The sequence below is a fragment of the Alosa sapidissima genome, chromosome 4 (assembly GCF_018492685.1).
Source record: "Alosa sapidissima isolate fAloSap1 chromosome 4, fAloSap1.pri, whole genome shotgun sequence".
NCBI classification, from domain to species: domain Eukaryota; kingdom Metazoa; phylum Chordata; class Actinopteri; order Clupeiformes; family Clupeidae; genus Alosa; species Alosa sapidissima.
This window is the reverse complement of record NC_055960.1, coordinates 15,678,967-15,697,971: the sequence shown is the minus strand read 5'-3', so window position 1 is coordinate 15,697,971 and position 19,005 is coordinate 15,678,967. Positions and strand designations below refer to the sequence as shown.

Sequence of the window (19,005 nt, the reverse complement as noted above, 5' to 3'; positions counted from 1 at the left end):
TTTGTGGTGTATTACCCACCCATAGTCAACGATGTCCATGTACTATGACCATCAAGGATAACAGATCATCAGATCTGAACATCAGAACAGAAACAACAAGAGTAGGTGATGAATGGCTTGTAAGCACTCCAAACACTGATATTCTGTTAACTCATGAATAGCAGCACATGACCTTCCCAATAACAATCCCCAACCAAACAGTGTTGCATTACAACGTCATGACCTCAACATTAGAGATGAGCTGCAGCAGCTTCTGGCTGAGGGGACCAAAACGGTTGAGTTCTCCCTGAATCAACAACAAATTGTATGAATATGCTTGTGACAATGAGGTTATGGCCATTTGAGGGCCAGTGAGGTTGTGTTGTGCAACTTATTTCACACTAAACAATAGGCTAATTGTCAAATGAAGTATGTTTCAACATTGTGGCTTATAATTTGGGATGTACAAATTAGATTGGCTAGTTTCTTCACTTTTACATCAGTGGAGGATGCAAAGAAGGGTAAACTTCATCTTCAGTGATTCCTGTATATGAATATTTTGTATTACTGTGTTGTATTACTGCCTTTCTTACTTTGATTTGATTTATTTGATGCTGGTTACATGTAATCCTACATGTACACATACACATATGCATTTCAATATTTATATGTAATGATCCATGCAAAGTATGATTCAGAGTTGACTTAATGCTTGACACATTCCGAATTGTTTTCCTGAAGCATGTGTCCTTTCAACAACTTTGTGTAACGGTCCACACTTCTACCTGATCATTTTCATATTAGTGGCGGCTGCTGGTCTTTCAAAGAGGGGAAGCTCATTTTCGCCTACATCATAAAAATTATCCATTTATTTATACGTAAATTCTTCCCTATGTTCCTTTTCAAGAGAAGCATCTGTGACCCTGCCGTACCAACTAGGCGTCTTTTCCAGTGACTTGACCAGTGTCCTGTCAATGGCCAGCAGAGTGGTTGTAGAACTTGAGCCACTTCAAGAGAAGCTCCTTTCTACACCTGCAGATGTAGTAGCTCCAATGACAACAGTTTGTAAAGCTGAGGCATTGCACTGTCTCCATGTCTTTAGAAAACACCAAGTAAATCACACAGCTTTCCCCTGTTACCCTGCAAGTCCTGATCTGAATACAGTTCAGACCTCTCAGTCTCTCTGAATCAAAGTGATGGGCATAACTTTTCAGGACACCTTGGAAGGCCTCCTCTGGAAACACTTGTCTCATGCAACTTAATCTTATGCGCTCACATGTTCATTGCTCTTTTCATGCCTTTTATATGCCCTGTCAAAGTTAGACAGATCTCCAAACCCCACCTTTGGTTTCATCATGGTTTCATCAAGAGGCATGGCCATACAGAAAAATAACATTCACATTATGCAGCTTGAACATATTCCAGTTAAAGAAGATCTATGTTAAATGAACTTATACCATGATCTAGGTTGAAAAGGGTGTCGTTTAAAAAGTGATATACTACACCTATGAAATAGATCTGGTAAAAAAAAGCAGTTCCATATAAATGCTTATAAATGGTAACTAAAACAACAATAGTAGGCCTAGGACGACGGTTGAGCCTGGAGGCAGGCTTCGCAACAATGGAATCAACTATTATTTCGTAAGTGACCATGGTATAAACGGGATAATGCCCTTCGATGCGTCCATTATCAGAAATAAATGGACTTCGCGGACGCAACCGTCCTCCGGTTCACGCCTCCGCGTCGTCCATTTATTTCTGATAATGGACACCTCGTTGGGCATTATCCCTTACATATTTCCATCTATGTTAAATAAATATCTTGCCATGTATTTATAAATATATTTCAAAATATGAGTAAATATTCAATATTGGCCACTTTCTTATATTTTCTTTATATAATTAAATATATTCAGCAGATGCAAGATATCCAAATAGCCTATGTTGGGTTCCACATATACACTTGCATACATCATTGTAGCCTACTGTTTATATTTTTTCCCTTGATTTCTGTATGGGCACCAGTAGCCTACATCTGCTCTGCTGTTTAATTCTAAGTTTCTCCTCGTAAGGAAGACTTTCAAATAGCTTCGCCAAGAACAAACTCGTCTTCGCGATGAACATCCTCGAACGCATTTTTAGTCAATAAAATGTTAACATAATAGTACATATTTGACCATCAACTTTTTGACTATATATATATATATATATATATATATATATATATATATATATACATATAGAAATGTGTGCGCGCAAGGCTTCACGACACCAACCTTCCTCCAGCGGCGAGATCACAACACATGATTGGCAAGATGTATTCACAACACACCACACGATTGGCACAATGTTTTCACGTCGACTTTTTTGCCGTGGAAGGGGCGGTATATATGTAGACAACTGCCATATTGGCGTTACAAACTAACCCCGACGATGCATTTCTATGGAGGATTTTTTGAGTGCTGTGTCTCCTCATTAGAAAGTCTCTGGTAACAGCAGCTATTGGGCCCGAGGTACAGTGCAATGGTGTCATCTGGTGGCTGTGCAGTGCAATGTCGCCATGACATATGTAATTTAACAGGACATTACAGTAGAAATTGTTTTCCCTTACTAATTATTCGTATAATCCATCTGCAGTGTTGGGATCGTTACTCAAAAAAAGCAACAAGTTACTAGTTGCTTCTTTAAAATGTAATGAAATTACCGGTACTTTACTCGTTAGTTATTTTGGAAAGTAACTTTGTTACTTGTTACTTTACTTTTGAGTTGGTCTCTAACCAGGGTGCAACATTCAAAGAGTTAGGCCATGTTGTTAATATTCACAATTTCAAGTTGCATTCAAAGCATTGGTCAGCTAAAAGTAGCCTAGTAGGCCTACTTTCACACCTAACAATAGCCAATAGCCTATATTAATTTTGCCACCTTTGCTAAATTTACCTTTTGTTTAGTTTCATTTTATTGTCATGTGGGTGTGCTTTAACATCAGTAAAGCTTTGGGCTTCATTCAGCATTTTGTTCTTCCATCGGAAATACCTCCTTTACATTTGCTGCCTGCATCCTTTCTGTTTTTGTTGTTTAGAAAACGTTTTATACTATGGTCTTTAAGTCTGTAGCCAACAGAAAAATATAAATAACCTAGTGTCAAGCAGTCAACTGGCTACAGTGCAGTCAAGAGTTGGAAGCAGGGCAAAATTAATTTATGAATGTGGGCCATGCAGTTGCCTAAGCCTCTAATGCTGTAGCCTATTAAAAACGTCCGCTAAATTAAATCGCCAACAATAGGCTACAGATTATTTCTTAAGTTATTTCTCCACTAATGGCTCATTTTATCAAACGGGTGCTTTCTCTTCGTCCTCCGCAAATTAAGCTACAGGTAGTGCGGTAGAGAGACGTTTGAACAAATTAGCGTTTGCGATTGACAACGCGATTGACAACATTGTGATAAATAGGCTATACTAACTTTGCAAAGATAACTTGAATGCATCAATTTTTAACAAAGTTGTGTAGGCTACACCGCACCAGTTGTAGTCTGCATGAACAGTCCTTGCACAAGCCACTGTTTTGATTTGTGTAGGGCAGGTGCGGGCTGAAACCAACCTGTTTGAGGGAGAGCAGTGCAGGAAGAGAATTGTGTGATCTACTGCACACATCTCTACAATGAAATAATGTATCTAGGCAGTTACAGTTGTTCAGTGTAACTAATTACTGAAATTTGAATTGTAATGTGTTCCCTTACATTCTTACCCAATAAAGTAACTAAACTAGATGTACCGCAGAGCGGTACAAAATATGACCGCCGCCGAGTCCAGCACATTTTTTCCACAAAAATAAATCATGCTGAAAGGCCTATATGATTCTAACTGTCTCACTAAATTGCATTACCCACACTCAATTCTCACTGGTATCTGCTAGACAACAAGTACCAAAACATGATTAGTTCATAGATTTCACATGTAAAATTCATTTTATACAACCCCACCCCCATCTTGCCTGTTCATAATTCTGAGAAATTCTTGAATTTGGCATGCGAAAAAAAAAAAAAAAAATCTGACTAAACCTATATGACCGCCGCTTCGCTGTGCGGCGATCATAATTACAGAAACACATTACTTTGTAAGGCCCGTTTCACACCGGATGCATGGCATGAGCCTGCCAGCTTCGTGGCGTGTCCGTTTTTATTTCGGCTCCCATGTTAACAGGTTAGACCTTGCACACCATCTGCGTGACACGCATGTCTCAGGCCACGCCGAAAAAACGTGCATGCTAGGAATAGGACTAGGATTTTTCACGCCACACACAAGCATGTTGGAAGCGTTTCCATTCAAAACAGTGAAGAAAAAAAATTACGTGAGAAAAAGAGATGTTTTAATTAGGGATGTAACGGTAGGGATGTAACGGTATGAAAATTTAACCTCACGGTTATAGTGACCAAAATTATCATGGTTTTCGGAATTATCACTGTATTTTTAAAAGTGAAAGCTCTTTCATGTGATACTTGTGATGTCTGTGTGATGAGTGGGCTACTTCGCGAGTAGTTCAACTGAGAAGAATGGGTGAATTTAGACGCACTTTCTTTCTTGCGCTGTCACTTTCTCCACTGCGTAAAAGACTAAATTAATTTGCGCTGTGAATGCTAAGATTATTTTGACAGGCCATAGGCTAAATAAAAATCGCTATTAGTAGAACGCAAAGCAGAATATTGAAAGAAGGGCACCAAGGCCACCGTGGCCTGTAAACCTCTGATTTTCAAAAGGGACATTAGGGCCAACGCAAGGGGCAACGACGTGGCCGCCGTGAAATTCCTACCCTGAGTGAGACCAAAGTAAGTGTTCGAAATAAAACTTTAGGCTACTGTGTTCTTCTGATAACGTGAGTGGAATGGATTTAATGTGGACGCGAACATAAAAAGACGCAGAGTGGCTAAATGATACAGTGCAAGTTTTGCGGTGAAAATGTTCCGCCTTTTAAAATCAGGTGTAGCCTAATCCAAATCGCAGTTAAAACCATCAATTAGACAACAGAATCAGTAGGGTACCAATTTTGCTTCACTGTACCAGGCCTACTGTAAGTTAAAAGCAGGCTCGGATGAAGCTGGGAAGGATTAAACACACGGTTTCAACACCGTGGTAATCAACCGTGATAATTATGATACTTCAAAAGAAAACGGTAATTGTTATTGTCAACATTTTTATCACGGTTTATCATTATACCAGTAATCGTTACATCCCTACACGCAGGTAAGCAAAGACATAGAAAACTCCATGCAGCCGCCATGCAACTGACACGCAACAGACACGTGACGTTCACACCACATTCCCAGTGTGAAACGGGCCTTATACTAATGGACGAGAGATGATGTGAAGAACTCCCCGTTTCACACCGGGTGCGTGGCGTGAGCGTGTTAGCTGTGTGGCGTGTCCGTTTTTATTTCGGCTCCCATGTTAATAAGTTAGACCTTGCACACTGCCTGCGTGAAATGCACGTCTCAAGGGGCAATCACATTGTACACGGTATGCGCTGCGTTCGCCGCTAGGTTGCTCTTGGTTGAGGTAATGTCCCAAAGATTTTTGTTGTGCTTGCCGCTGGGCTCAGTGCTAAATACCAACAACTTACAGCGCGGCGCGGTCAAAGTTCAATCAGGCACGCGCAAGAGCGGCAAAGCGGCAAAATGCCGTCTGCGCTGCGCTTTGCTGAGCGCAGCGGCAGACCAGTTCTTGCGCGCGCAAGCCATTGACTATAATGCATTTCATAGCGCATGCCGCGTGTAATGTGATAGGCCCATAAGGCGCCGCTCGAGCCGCGCTGAAAACATGTGCCTGCTAGAAATAGGGCTCACGCCTATTTTTCATGCCACACGCAAGCGCGTTGGAAGCGTTTCCATTCAGTGGAAACAGTGAAGAAAAAAAATGACGTGAGAAAAGGAGATGTTTTAATTGGCAGAGAGGCCTGCAGCGCTACTGACAACCTAGCGCTCTAGAATCTTTGCTGATGTAACAGGTTAGACCTTATACTTACTGTATGAATCACATAATTGCACAATAGATCTAGGTTATCTAGTTACAGTTTAAATCTAAATATTTCTTTTAAATATTGTCATCCATAAGATTGCTTCACTTTATATTGTTTGTATTCAGTTTATGTATATTATGTGTGAGTTATTTTTGTGAATTTACTTTTAAAATGCATTGTTTACATGCTGTATACCTCCGTCTAGCCACATGCCAAAAATAGCCCTACAGCGATGTACAGTAGGTAGCTGGGATAGCACATTAGCACCTGTAATATAGTTATACGTGTGAACTTTTTCAGGAGCTATTGGCGAACTCACCCTGTACTGTATGTTTTGCTGTGCGTGTGTGCAGGTATGTTTTGTTATTATTCTTCACTTTACATGCATTTTTGTTTGCCTGTCTAATATCTTTATGGAGAGAGGAGCTATTGGCAAACTCACCCTGTACTGTATGCTTTGCTGTGCGTGTGTGCAGAATAAAACTTCAGCAGTATCCCGTGCTCGTTTTGGGTCATTTTTATTAAAAAAAATCAATCAAAGAAGTCTACCCAGTTACAATGGTGCCGTGACCCTTGGTTCATCTGATCTGCGCTCGCTAGATCACCGTGGGCTGCTGCTGTTGAAGTTACTACTACCGCCGTTAGCGACAGCTAGCTACCTCCTGCATGGAAGCCTCCTCCGCGACTTCTGTTCAGTGACATGTGTAGCCAAATTTATACGGTCTGTGCGTAAGTCATTGACGTAAGATTAGTATTGTGCGTTCTATTGCTTAGCCTGCACTAGTATTTTCCTTTTAAGATATTACTTATATTTTACTATTGAAATAATTATCTAACTGATTTTATTTTGCCTGGTTTTCTACTGCATTTTCATTTGAAATAATAGGCCAATGCTTCTGAATTAGTGATATATTTCATCAGAAGTTACATGTGGTTTTGAATGGTGTTATTTTATATATTGGTATAGTCACTCACTACTGTTGAAATGTCATTTTCAAAATGGAATGGTGTTTACGTATCTAATGGGCTTGGGAGGGGTTACTCTATGGAATCAGATGGAGAGGCCAGTTATCAGTGAGTAGGCCAGTCAGTTCTGAATCCAGTAGCATGTTCCACCCCCATTACACGCGTCATTAGAAGCTCACCAGATCAAGTGGTAAATTCAGTTGGCTATCCTACCAATAGACATGCAGAGCAAGCACGACATAACTACCACTCATTCAGACCGACGCAAATATAGTACTGCTGAAATGTATGATGTGATTGCCTACAAAGTAGTCTCTGGTTCTGCTCCCACCTACTTGAATGCCCTCATACAGACTTACACTACCTCCAGACCGCTGCGCTCCTCTGACGAACGACGTCTAGCTCTACCACCGGTACGCTCAAGCCAATCCAAACTTTTCTCATCTGTTGTTCCTCGTTGGTGGAACACACTGCCAGTTCCTACAAGGGCAGGGACATCGTTTTCCACTTTCAAAAAACTCCTGAAGACCCAGCTCTTTAGAGAACATCTACTCTCATAGCAACACTTACAAGTCTTACTGATCCTAGCACTCACCAGCCGTTAAACTGACAAGTAACTGTTAAAATACAGCACTCACCGACGCACTTATTCTTACTGTACTCTAATGTGTCTCTAATGTGATATACTGAAGCAGAACTTTAGTGAACTCCCATACTCTGGCATGCCCATGGCGGACTTTTATAGCACATTTCCAAAAAAAGGTGAGAGTGCACTGGACTACTGGGTGCGACTGAACAAGGCTATAGATGTTGCCGATGAATGTCTCCGCAGGCGGGGTAGATGTGTTGAGGATGTGAGTGCTGAAGTTGTGATGATGTTTGTTACTCACTGCCCAGACCCTTACAAATATAAACCAGCTGGGAGATGAACAGCCCCTGAAGTGCAGGAGCGCTTAGATGATCATCAGTGAGATCTGAGACGAGGAGCTTCAATGAGTCCGCACTCTCCTCCCCTTCACAGTCTGGGCTCTGTTGCAGTCACTCAGTCCACTGCACAGTTCAACCGCTCATTCAGCAGCACACAGGTAGAGATGAGCCATCCTGTACAGCCGAAACTCTGCTGCTGCTGCTGAAACTCTGTCGTCACTGCTTTCAACCTGGTCATTTCAAACATGATTGCCCGAGTGCCTCTCATCCAGCGGCAGCATCTGCACAGGCCAGCCGCACTCCGTTAAACTAGATGCCCCACGCTGTGAGAGGGCAAGCGTGGGTGGTGGTACAGAAGGCCTCATGAGAGAACCAGATCTGCTTTCCATCTACAGTAACAACAGTCGACTTTTGCAAGAAGGTGCAGATTCTCATTGGCTCGCAGAGTCTTGAAGGGTCAAGTGAGCTGTTTTATGCACCTGTGTTGGTGAGTGGCAAGGTCACTTTGAGAGGAATGTTAGATTCTGGCTCCATGTCTTGTACACTTAGTGAAGTCCTTGCCCATCCAAACTTTAATAAGCTTTTCATTCTCTCCACTGATGCGTCTCTTGATGGCCTGGGAGCTGTTCTCTGAGCGAGGCCAGTGGCGTTTGCAAGTAAGTCACTCAGCCGAAGCCAAGCCAACTATCCAGCACACAGACTAGAGTTTTTGGCGCTTAAGTGGGCGGTGTGTGTTAAGTTCAGCCATTGGCTGAAGGGCAGCCAGTTCACAGTGTGGACTGATCACAATCCACTCACATACATCATGATAAACCCCAAGCTGGACGCCTGTGAACAGCGCTGGGTTGCAAAGTTGGCTCCATATAACTTCAAGATCAAGCATATTCCAGGGAAGTTGTCGATGTTGTTGCCGATGCACTGAGCAGAGACCCCTTTGTCAAGCCTTTGAGCCAGCGGCTGCTTTCAGAACCATAGAGACCTGCTTGGGTGTGTGAAGGATGTTGGAGATGTTTTCCGCTTCATCAGCCAGCCACAAGCACTTACCTGTATGCCTTACCTTCAGCCAGCTCCCATGCATCTCTCTCGGAAGATGAGGTTTCAACGTTGCTTGATAGCCACAGTGACTGGGAGCGGCTCAAAGCGATGTCAGCAGTGGAACACCTGTCTGATGTGGTTCCTGTGGGCCAGCCTGCTCTACCCGCTATGTCTTTACAGGACCTGCAGTCCCACCAGCGTCGAGACACGTCCATTGCAGCCGTTATACCTTATGTGGAAAGGAAACAAAGACAATCTTTCCGTGAGCGTTGCCGAGAAAGCCAGTCTACTCTACAGCTGCTGAGGCACTGGGACAAACTGGTCTTTCAGAATGGTGTCCTGTATAGAGTCTGTAAGGACCCTCTTACAAACCACAAAAGATTTGCAGCGCTGAAGTCTAAAGCTCTGACGGGGATCCATGACCTCGCTGGCCATCAGGGTCAGGCGCGCACACTCCACCTGTCAAAGGTTCTTCTGGCATGACAAGGAGAGGGAGGTCCGTGACTATGTTAAGAAGTGTGGGAGGTGTGTGTTGAGTAAGACACCTGAGCCAGCTGCAAGAGCCCCATTGGAGAGCATAAAGACCACTGCTCCACTAGAACTTGTCTATTGACTTCTGGTCTGCAGAGGATCACAACAACAAGTCTGTGGATGTTCTTGTAATCACAGACCATTTCACAAAGCTCGCCCAAGCGTTTCCCTGTCAGGACCAGACAAAGAAGAAGCAAGAAAAGTGGCAAAGACGCTGTGGGTCAAGTTTTGTTGTGTCTACGGTTTTCCTGAGCGTATCCATTCTGATCAGTGAACAAGCTTTGAAAGCTAGCTGATTGCGGAGCTTCTTCGCCTTGCTGGTGTTTCAAAGTCTCACACCACTCCCTATTATCCTATGGGGAATGGTGGGACTGAAAGGTTCAACAGGACTCTGGGTGGCATGCTCTGCTCCTTGCCTCCTAGACAGAAACACAAGTGGCATCAGATGGTCCAGACAATGACGTTTTTTTACAACTGCACGGCCCATGAGACTACTGGTTTTCCTCCTTTTTATCTCATGTTTGGCCATGTTCCAAGGCTGCTGGTGGACATGATGTTCCGTAGTGTTTTGCTGGACAACACAGTGTGTGACTATGACTCCTTTGTGGAATCTCTACTAAAAGATCTCAAGTCTGCCATGTCAGTTGCCCAGAAACACACAGAATCAGAACAGAAACACCAGTCAAGTCAGTACAACAAGAAGGCCAAAGGTCAGCCATTGTCGATAGGAGACCGAGTGCTGGTGGCGAACAAGGGCTGCCGCGGAAAGCGTAAGCTAGCAGACAGGTGGGGAGACACCATGTACACAGTCATTGCTGCCAAGCCAGTGCTCTATGTTTACAGAATTGGAAATGAGAAAGTGGTGCATCGTAACCTGCTGCTGGAGGTCAATTTTCTCCCTCTGAGTGAGAGGCTAGATGGAAGCTCCACAGAAGGTGATTCTGATGCTGATTCTGTTGAGAATGAGCCCCACTCTGTGCCTGCAGTTCTCAGTGATACAGTGTCTGTCCATCCCTTGGATGAAGTTATTTCTTCTCTGAATGCAGATAGTGGAGCCCGTACTTCATCATGGGTCTCACAGCATCACTCAGATGTCACTGCAGGGTTTACAGAAGACCGGACTGATGATCCTGGCTTGGTCCAGTCTCTCTCTGACTCCCATCCTGAGCATGGTCTGACTGATGCTTCTAGTCACAATCACATTAGTTCATCTACACAGCCACACATTCCTATTTCACACATCACACATGCACCACACTCACCTCACACTTCTAGATTTGGTCGGGTTATAAGGCTTGTGTGTAGGTTGATTGAATCTATGGTTCAGCTTCAATCTGTTCTTAGCGATGATGTCCCTGAGAGACATGTCATCCATGTTTGCGTATTGTTTTCTAACCCTGTCTATTGAGGTTTAATGGGTTGTTATGGGTTTCAGTAAAATGTGCATTACTTTTGTCCTTCTCCATTGTGGTATAGACTGTAGGCCTTAGTCTAAGGGGTGTATACGGCATCCCTGTTTCCTATACAAAATTCTGAGACTTGATCAACCTATGTGTTCTTTTAGCCCTTATGGGGTAGGCAGCTTTTTATGCTGGAAGGTTTTACTTCTAATGGCCTGTATACCTGATGGGTTTGCAGATCTTTGTGCAATTCTGAAGGGGTGAGTGTAACAGGTTAGACCCTATACTTACTGTATGAATCACATAATTGCACAATAGATCTAGGTTATCTAGTTACAGTAAATCTATTCAATTTATTACACACTGGGTCTCTAGTAGCTCCTCCTCTCCCCCTTGGTCTTGACCCCCCTGTCTCCCCCTTTCCTCTTTCCTGTCTAATATCTTTATGGAGAGAGACTGATTGCAACCTCATAAGCAATCTTATAAATATTTCTTTAAATATTGTCATCCATAAGATTGCTTCACTTTATATTGTTTGTATTCAGTTTATGTATATCATTTGTGAGTTATTTTTCTGAATTTACTTTTTAAATGCATTGTTTACATGCTGTATACCTCCATCTAGCCACATGCCAAAAATAGCCCTACAGCGATGTACAGTAGTTTAGCTACAGTAGGTAGCTGGGATAGCACATTAGCACCTGTAATATAGTTATACGTGTGAACTTTTTCAGGAGCTATTGGCGAACTCACCCTTAGTCCAGTAGTAATAGGGTTATACCCGGAACAAATTAGTAACAAGCTGAATTTTTCAGGATATGTTCAAAAAACCTTTAGGAATGACCAGAGCGGTAGAAAAACAGAGTGGCGACACTCCCATAGACTTCCATAGGAAACAATGGCGGCGCTTTTTCAGGGCTACTACGGCGTTATGCAGAGCTCAAAAGTTCCAAACTTTGACATTCACGGCTTTAGCCCCATTCACTTCCATTGCTTTCTGCCTGATATTGTCAGTGGTAAGTAGACGAAGGTACGACGTTTTTTCAATTGGCATATGCATTTCCTATACCAATTGCACTAGTAGATACTGGTATTGTTCTTTGAGGTTTTTGTGCTGCTTGTTTAACTGATATTTATTGCTTAAATGTTGACCGAAATTTTAAAGCCAAAAGTTAGCCTGCAAACCTTGATTTGGAGAGTGGCTAGCTTAAAGATAATGTTCCTACGTCAATAATGAATTTCAGACTAAACACATTTGGTTAGCCTATTGTAGTAGGGTAACTTTAGATGTCAACAGGTTTTTATTATGTTTATAATGCTATATTTTTCAAACCTGATTGCGTTAGCTTACTAGCTTACGTTAGCTAGCAGTCAGCTCATTCACATACATAGTGTTAACGTTAGACAGGCTATGAGGGTGAACACAAACTTTATCTTGATAAAATACATTTCATACAGCATGGTAACTTTATATTCAGATGTGCTAGTTATCAATGGGTTTGTGATTAACGCTCTTCAGGTGAAAAATGGATGAAATTAATGTGATTATTGTCTTTAAACCTGAAATAGATTAGCTTACTAGATGGCGAGTTTTATGGCGTTATGAACTGAACCGTGGGCTGAACATGACATGAAGTAGGCTAGCGTCCACGACTCGTGAACGAGGGGATTTCCAAATGGGACAGTGGCACAAGCAGTAGGCGAGTGTGGCACGAGCGTGGTCGTGGGACAGTATAGCGTCTGTATAGTACCCCACAGTAGGAGTTTTTGCTCCAACTGATCGGTTTCAGTTCATTTAGTTTTCAGTAATTTTACATTTCGTGTTGGTGTTCTTGGTGTAATAATTTTGATTGCTTTATCTGCCAAGTAATTTGTCAAATACATAGCGAAGTTTGCATGGAAGAGACTGAGGTGACAAGAGGGCATTGCCTTTCATTAGGTCAGTGATCTTTGTAAGTAGGACAAATGTCTTTTTTTGGATAACTGAAAAGTGTAGTCAGGTTAATAGGGCATAGATCACTCTGAAAGTAATCCCCAACAAAATAACATTCTTCATGTTATTGTTATATTTTTTTGGACTTGTGGCACCCCCAACCAGCCTTGCAAATGGTTGGCTGTGTATGGGTATGTAAAACTCTTGCTGGCCTCTTGCTGGAGATGGCCTCTTGCTTAGATTTCTGCTACTTACTTAATGTGTTGTCACTCAAAGTATACACTGAGTGTTACCTGCTCTGTTCTCTCCCTCCATTCTCCACTGTGCCTGTTCTGCTTATCCAGGACCAAGGATGCAGAGGACAAGAAGGGTGTGCGATATATGACTGGAATGGTCAGATAAGATCATTTTTTATGTTTGAGGTCCACACGATGGGGCCCTTACACAAACGGAGTTGTGTTGATCCAGCATCTTCCACACCTCCCATAACACTCCCGACTCCAGCCAAATGTTGCATCCTCCTTATCATGTCCCTCTTATAGGTGTACAGAGTCGGAGGGCTACCCATCCCTTCCACATTGTGTCTTTTGTGTAGTTCACACACGTGTTGTTCAAACTTGAGACTGAAATCTTTTTATTTTTTGGAAACCTAAATGAGTGTCAGACCTCCTTTTTATGTTGCAATGTTACCATACCTTCCTCCCAGTCTTTTTTGCATTTGTTCCTGTTCTTGTTTTAAATACACATTGAAAACTTAATAAAAATTCTATTGAAAACATGTATCAGTCATCCTTTTCATAGTCTCACCAGCCGGCTGAAATATAAGTTATAAGTATTTTATTGAAATAGGTGATTGCTTATTGAGTTACAAGTGTGTTATTGAAACAGTGGGTGTGGGTATCAACATTTTCCAATTTAAGTTGTTATTGATTCTTATTTAGCCTATGTGTTTTTGACATGTTTATGGCTTAGTCTTAAAATGTTAAAGGCTGTGTTGTGGCCACCTTTATGCTATTTCTCTAAAAGAACTGAACAGATTTAATGCATTGATCAAACTTTTAGGCTATTAGGCTACTGAATGCCAATATTTATATATTTGATAGATGTTTATTGCTAGTTTTACAATGATCAAAGTTGTGTGGTAGATTTTGGGGGGGGCATAAAATGTCCAAAATGCATAGCCTACGTTTTGACAATGTAAGTAAAGTATAGCGTGATACAGGCAAATGTAGGAATGTCCAGCAAGGAAACAAACGTTCAATGTTAGAACTACCAAAGAACATATTTTAGATCGATGTTGCAAACTAATTATACTCGCAATATATAATTGACACTATAATGCAAGCATGCTAACACGTAATAACACTCGTTTTTGGTTTGTTGTAATGTTTCCCGTTCAATAACGCACTCGCTGCTGTCTATCCCATTGAAATAACACGACACGCAAAGAGCTGTTTGGAACTGTTGAAGCGTACGTGAACCACGTGACCGCTTGGCGGCGACTTCAAATAGTGTCGCAACTCTCTTTTTCTATGGCTCTGGGAATGACATACTAAAAGTCCCCGTGAATCCCCCCCCTCTCTGAGATATTCAAGATGGCGTCCAAAATGGCCGCCATTTGGATATTTTTCCGTATCTCAGGCTTAAAACCTGATACAAATGTAATTAAAAGGTCAAAATATATGTTTTTTAGGGTAAGTAAGTCAAGTTCATCATTAGTTTCTTGAATGGAGACATTTCATAATAATAAATCACTTCAGTAATCATCCTCATCATCAGAAATTGGTGTTGATTCTTCAGTTTCTCCCTCATCATCTAGTAAAGCTGGCATTGGTGCTGCATTATATGAAGTCAGCATTATATATAATATTATGTGCCATTACATTCTAAAGGTTATAGAGGGAAAATTGCTGTCTGATTGTTGTTTAACTATGCGTTCAGACCAAGAGCTACCAAAGTTGCAAAATCACTTTTGTCACTGTTAAAATGCAGCTGCTAAATAATAAATCTGACGTTTTTGTCATGCAAGTCGCTCACGACATGAGAGATTTGAACCTTCTAAGTTCACATAGTTTTCATAGACATTAAGATGGTTTATAAACATGATCAAATGTAGCCCCAGCCGTGACGCAACTGGCTGGGGCACCTGCACCGTACGCCGGCGACCCGGGTTCGATCCCCGCCCCGTGGTCCTTTCCTGATCCCATCCCGATTCTCTCTCCCACTCACTTCCTGTCATTCTCCACTGTCCTGTCTAATTAAAGGCATAAAAAGGCCAAAAAAATATACTTAAAAAAAAAAAACAACATGATCAAATGCATACAGAAATGCCTGTAGCCTAAATATGCTTTAAAACTTGCCATCATAGTTATTGCTCTTTTGCCAAACTCTCTGAATTAACAAGGAATTCTTATTTTAAGTTAGCTTACGCTAGCTGTTTTTTGGGTCACTGTACCATTTAAGCCCACCTTGGAAAAAGGCATTTTTTGAACATAGTTCAGCCATCCAAAATCCTTTTTTTTTTTGTAAAATGAATCAGAAAACATATAGTTAGTATACTCAACATTTTTAATCCTTAAGCAGTGTATCTGTAGCAGGGTTAATGTTGTTTCCCTGAATTTCCCCACATGAGTTCTGCTTTTCTTTTAGGAGTTTTTGTATTTTCTTTATTTTCCCACAGGAATCTAAGGGTAAGGGGGTGTGGTGTAGGCATGACGTGGGGCTATGCTCCGCGAAAATGAACTTATAACTAAGTGTCCCACAGCTAGGCTGGGCTTGTCAGATTTCACGCAATAGGAGCACCTGAATGTGATGGCCTGTGTACGAAAATAAACAAATTCAGTAAGACCCAGTTCGAACGTCACATTGCATTATTTCAACTTTTCTTTTAAAAACACAACGCAGAGGATATTTATGGAGAGCAAAATACTCTTACATAAGTAGGGCTACATGTATTGACTAGTCAAATGGTAAAAAATGACCATGAACTACCTGTTTATACACACAAAACAAGGAACAATAATCTCCCAATTTACATAATATGAATCTACATACTAAGTCAGTGGCTGAAAATAATTGAAAAGAGGCTCTATCTGAGGCGTTTGAAAAAGTTTTGAAGCGACTTTATCTGAGCCTCCTTGAGACTGCACAGATGTAAGCGAGCCTTATTCAATATTGACAAATGTGATTGGTGCCAAATAAAAACTAACATATAATAAAGACATTGTGTGATTAGACAAAATAATGAATAGCCTTATACAGGCCCCTCTTTTTCTAAAAATGACTTCAAAGTTACAAATGGGCTTAAATGGTGCCTGGGCTTAATGGGTACACTATGTGAATTTCGTGTCACATTAATGACCTTGTAATCTTGGTTAACTTTAATTTTAGCAGTGTGCCAATGGTGAATTTGGATTCTTTGTATGAGAAAAGTTATATTTAAACATTTTTATTGCATTTGTATTATGTTTTAAGCCTAAGATATGGAAAAATCTCCAAATAGCGGCAATTTTGGACGCCATCTTGAATATCTCAGAAAGCACAAGGGGGATTCATGGGGACTTTTAATATGTTATTCCTAAAGGTATTCTGAACATATCCTGAAAAATTCAGCTTGTTACTAATTTGTTCCGGGTTTGACTCAATTTTGAGCTAATTGAGCTAAGTGGAATTGTACTGTATGCTTTGCTGTGCAGGTATGTTTTGTTATTATTCTTCACTTTACATGCATTTTTGTTTGCCTGTCTAATATCTTGTCTATGGAGTGAGGAACTATTGGCGAACTCACCCTGTACTGTATGCTTTGCTGTGCGTGTGTGCAGAATAAAACTTAAGCAGTATCCCGTGATCGTTTTGGGTCATCTTTATTAAAAAAAATCAACACAACGCATTAGTCTACCCAGTTACACTGACAACTGACAAGCGACGTTCACGCAACGTTCCCGGTGTGAAACGGGCCTTATAATCTTGCTGCATATATGTTGTACCAAAACGTAGTTTATTACCAACGTGGAATGGTTGCTGGCATAAGTCACCGACGTTAGTTTGAGACTTTGAACACGAAGTATTGTTTTCATGTGTTGAATGGAAGTCAATGGGAGCCGTAAATCGGTAAATAGCGGTGACCAAGGATTATTTATCCGGATAGCGTGACAGTGGTAAATCAACTTACCTACAAAACAGTTGATGTTAGCAACCCTCACACGTTTTCACAGTCGTCAATGCTGGCCACAGGTAGCAAGTCTAAAGTTGATGGATATCAACAAACACAAACGATTAGTGAATAAGTATAACGTTAATCTCTGATCAAGCAATAATCATTGACATTAAACGTTAGCAGCTACTGTCTTCACAATGGACGATCCGCATAAACTTATTCATGCTAACGTTAACCAATCACCGGTTGGCCAACAAGTTAGCTAATATCCATCCATAACGGCTAATATTTACTATATCAGACTAGACCACTATGATCAAATAAGTAAGATGTTGTCAGTTGGTTAAAGTTTAATAAAACTTAAATGTCGATATTTCAAATCAAACTAATGATGCATGACGGAAGTAAGCCATTGTGACAGATAATGTTGGCTAACTAGAACTAGCTAAATTCAACCTAGCATAGCGTGCTAAATTTAGAAAGCCTAATAGCTGCGAGCACATAGTTCATAATATCAAATCCTCTTTGTTTTATTCAGCCTGTTACGTTACAGGTCAATTTTGTTTTGATTATTAAAACAAATTAACTTTGTTTATATCCGCTGGGTAGTACACTAACGTTGTAGTACATCAACTTTCGCTAACCAAAGGGTTAAATTAGCCTCAAACTTTCACAACATCAAGTTAGCATGTAGCAGTAACTGATCATGATTAATGTTGTGCACAATTGAATTAATCACTATATATACAGTGTTAGACAAGTACACAAGGAATAAGAAACAAATGCAATATTGCTTTCAATGCTTTGTGATCTTAAAATGTGGGCTAAATTACCCAGCTAAGTTAGCGACACCTAAGTTGACATCGTAGCCATGATAACATTAAGTTAACTTAACACCATGCATTACTGTGCAGCGTTACTCTGACAAATAAAACAATATTGTCAACCACCTTTTAGCAATGTAGCCATTACGACACAGTACCTTGTTGCAAACTAAAGCATCATATTCAAAATCGATACGGCTTACCCAATTAGTTTGCAAACTAGCTATGTTAGGATTAGGCAAGTTACACATGGATGTTCAGGCATCATGGAAGACCAGTTAGCCTTCTCGCCTAACGTGCATTTTCTGATGTCCACAATCGTAGCGTAATTTCCTTATTTTGTATCCCATGAGTTCGTTTTGGATGACATATCTTCATGTAAGATTGCTCACCAGTTCATTGTAAGTGCGTAATCAATAGCGTTATTCCAATGCAGCTCGTAGCAAATCAGCTAGCTGTTATTGACATTAGTTTCAGCAAGCTTCCACTGAAGCTGCCTGCCTCTGACGCCAGATGGAGAGATTTACGTCACACACTCAACACACCTGCTGAAATCTGACACATGGAGGTGGTAGGAGTAACAGAGAGTAGAGACATTCGACGAAAAAAAGTTTAGAATGGGTTTAAAAGTACTTTAAATTGTTGTTTACATTTCAATCTTCATGGTGAGATCACTGCTTGAGAAGTGTAAATGTATGTAATTTAAATGTAACTTCCATCATCTGTGAGGGAGCACGATGTCAGACAGATGCTCCTGGCAGTGAAACCCAGGAAGGTTGCCGGCGGAGACGGAGTAAGGTAAGGTGCTCAGAGCGTGTGCCCACCAGCTTGCAGTCATCTTAACCAGAATCTTCAACCTCTCCCTGGCCCAAGCAGTCATCCCGCTCTGCCTAAAATTAGCCACATCCCAGTGCCGAATAAGTCGACCATCACCAGCCTAAATGATTATCGTCCTGTGGCCCTCAGCTCCCCCCAGACTTCGACCCCCATCAGTTTGCATATTGCACAAAACAGGTCCACAGAGGATGCCCTTGCTGTAGCTCCCTCATGTAGCCTACTGTTTCTACACCCTACTGACGAGGATGCCATGTAGCTCCCTCATGTAGCCTACTGACGACACCACAGTGGTCAGACTCATCTCAAAGGGAGATGAGGCAGCCTACAGAGAGGGTCCTGAACTTGGCAGCCAGTGGGCCTGTACTAGGCTACGAAGGGAGCTTAACCTACCCAGATGGGTTACTTTGT

The 19,005-nt window shown here is 41.4% G+C and overlaps 1 protein-coding gene across 5 annotated transcripts in view; it reads right to left on the bottom strand.

Annotated features, from left to right (window-relative positions):
* tfe3b (transcription factor binding to IGHM enhancer 3b) overlaps nt 1-19,005 on the bottom strand; it is a 28,799-nt gene extending 9,794 nt beyond the window's left edge. For 3 of the 5 annotated variants that reach the window (XM_042089438.1, XM_042089440.1, XM_042089441.1), the window contains exons 1-2: nt 17,964-19,005; nt 16,952-17,022 (exon numbers count right to left, since the gene is read on the bottom strand). The gene's annotated coding sequence lies outside the window, so the exon portion shown is untranslated. Of the gene's footprint in view, nt 1-19; nt 488-16,951; nt 17,023-17,963 lie in introns of those variants that run through there. The other 2 variants (XM_042089439.1, XM_042089442.1) reach the window with 2 other exon arrangements.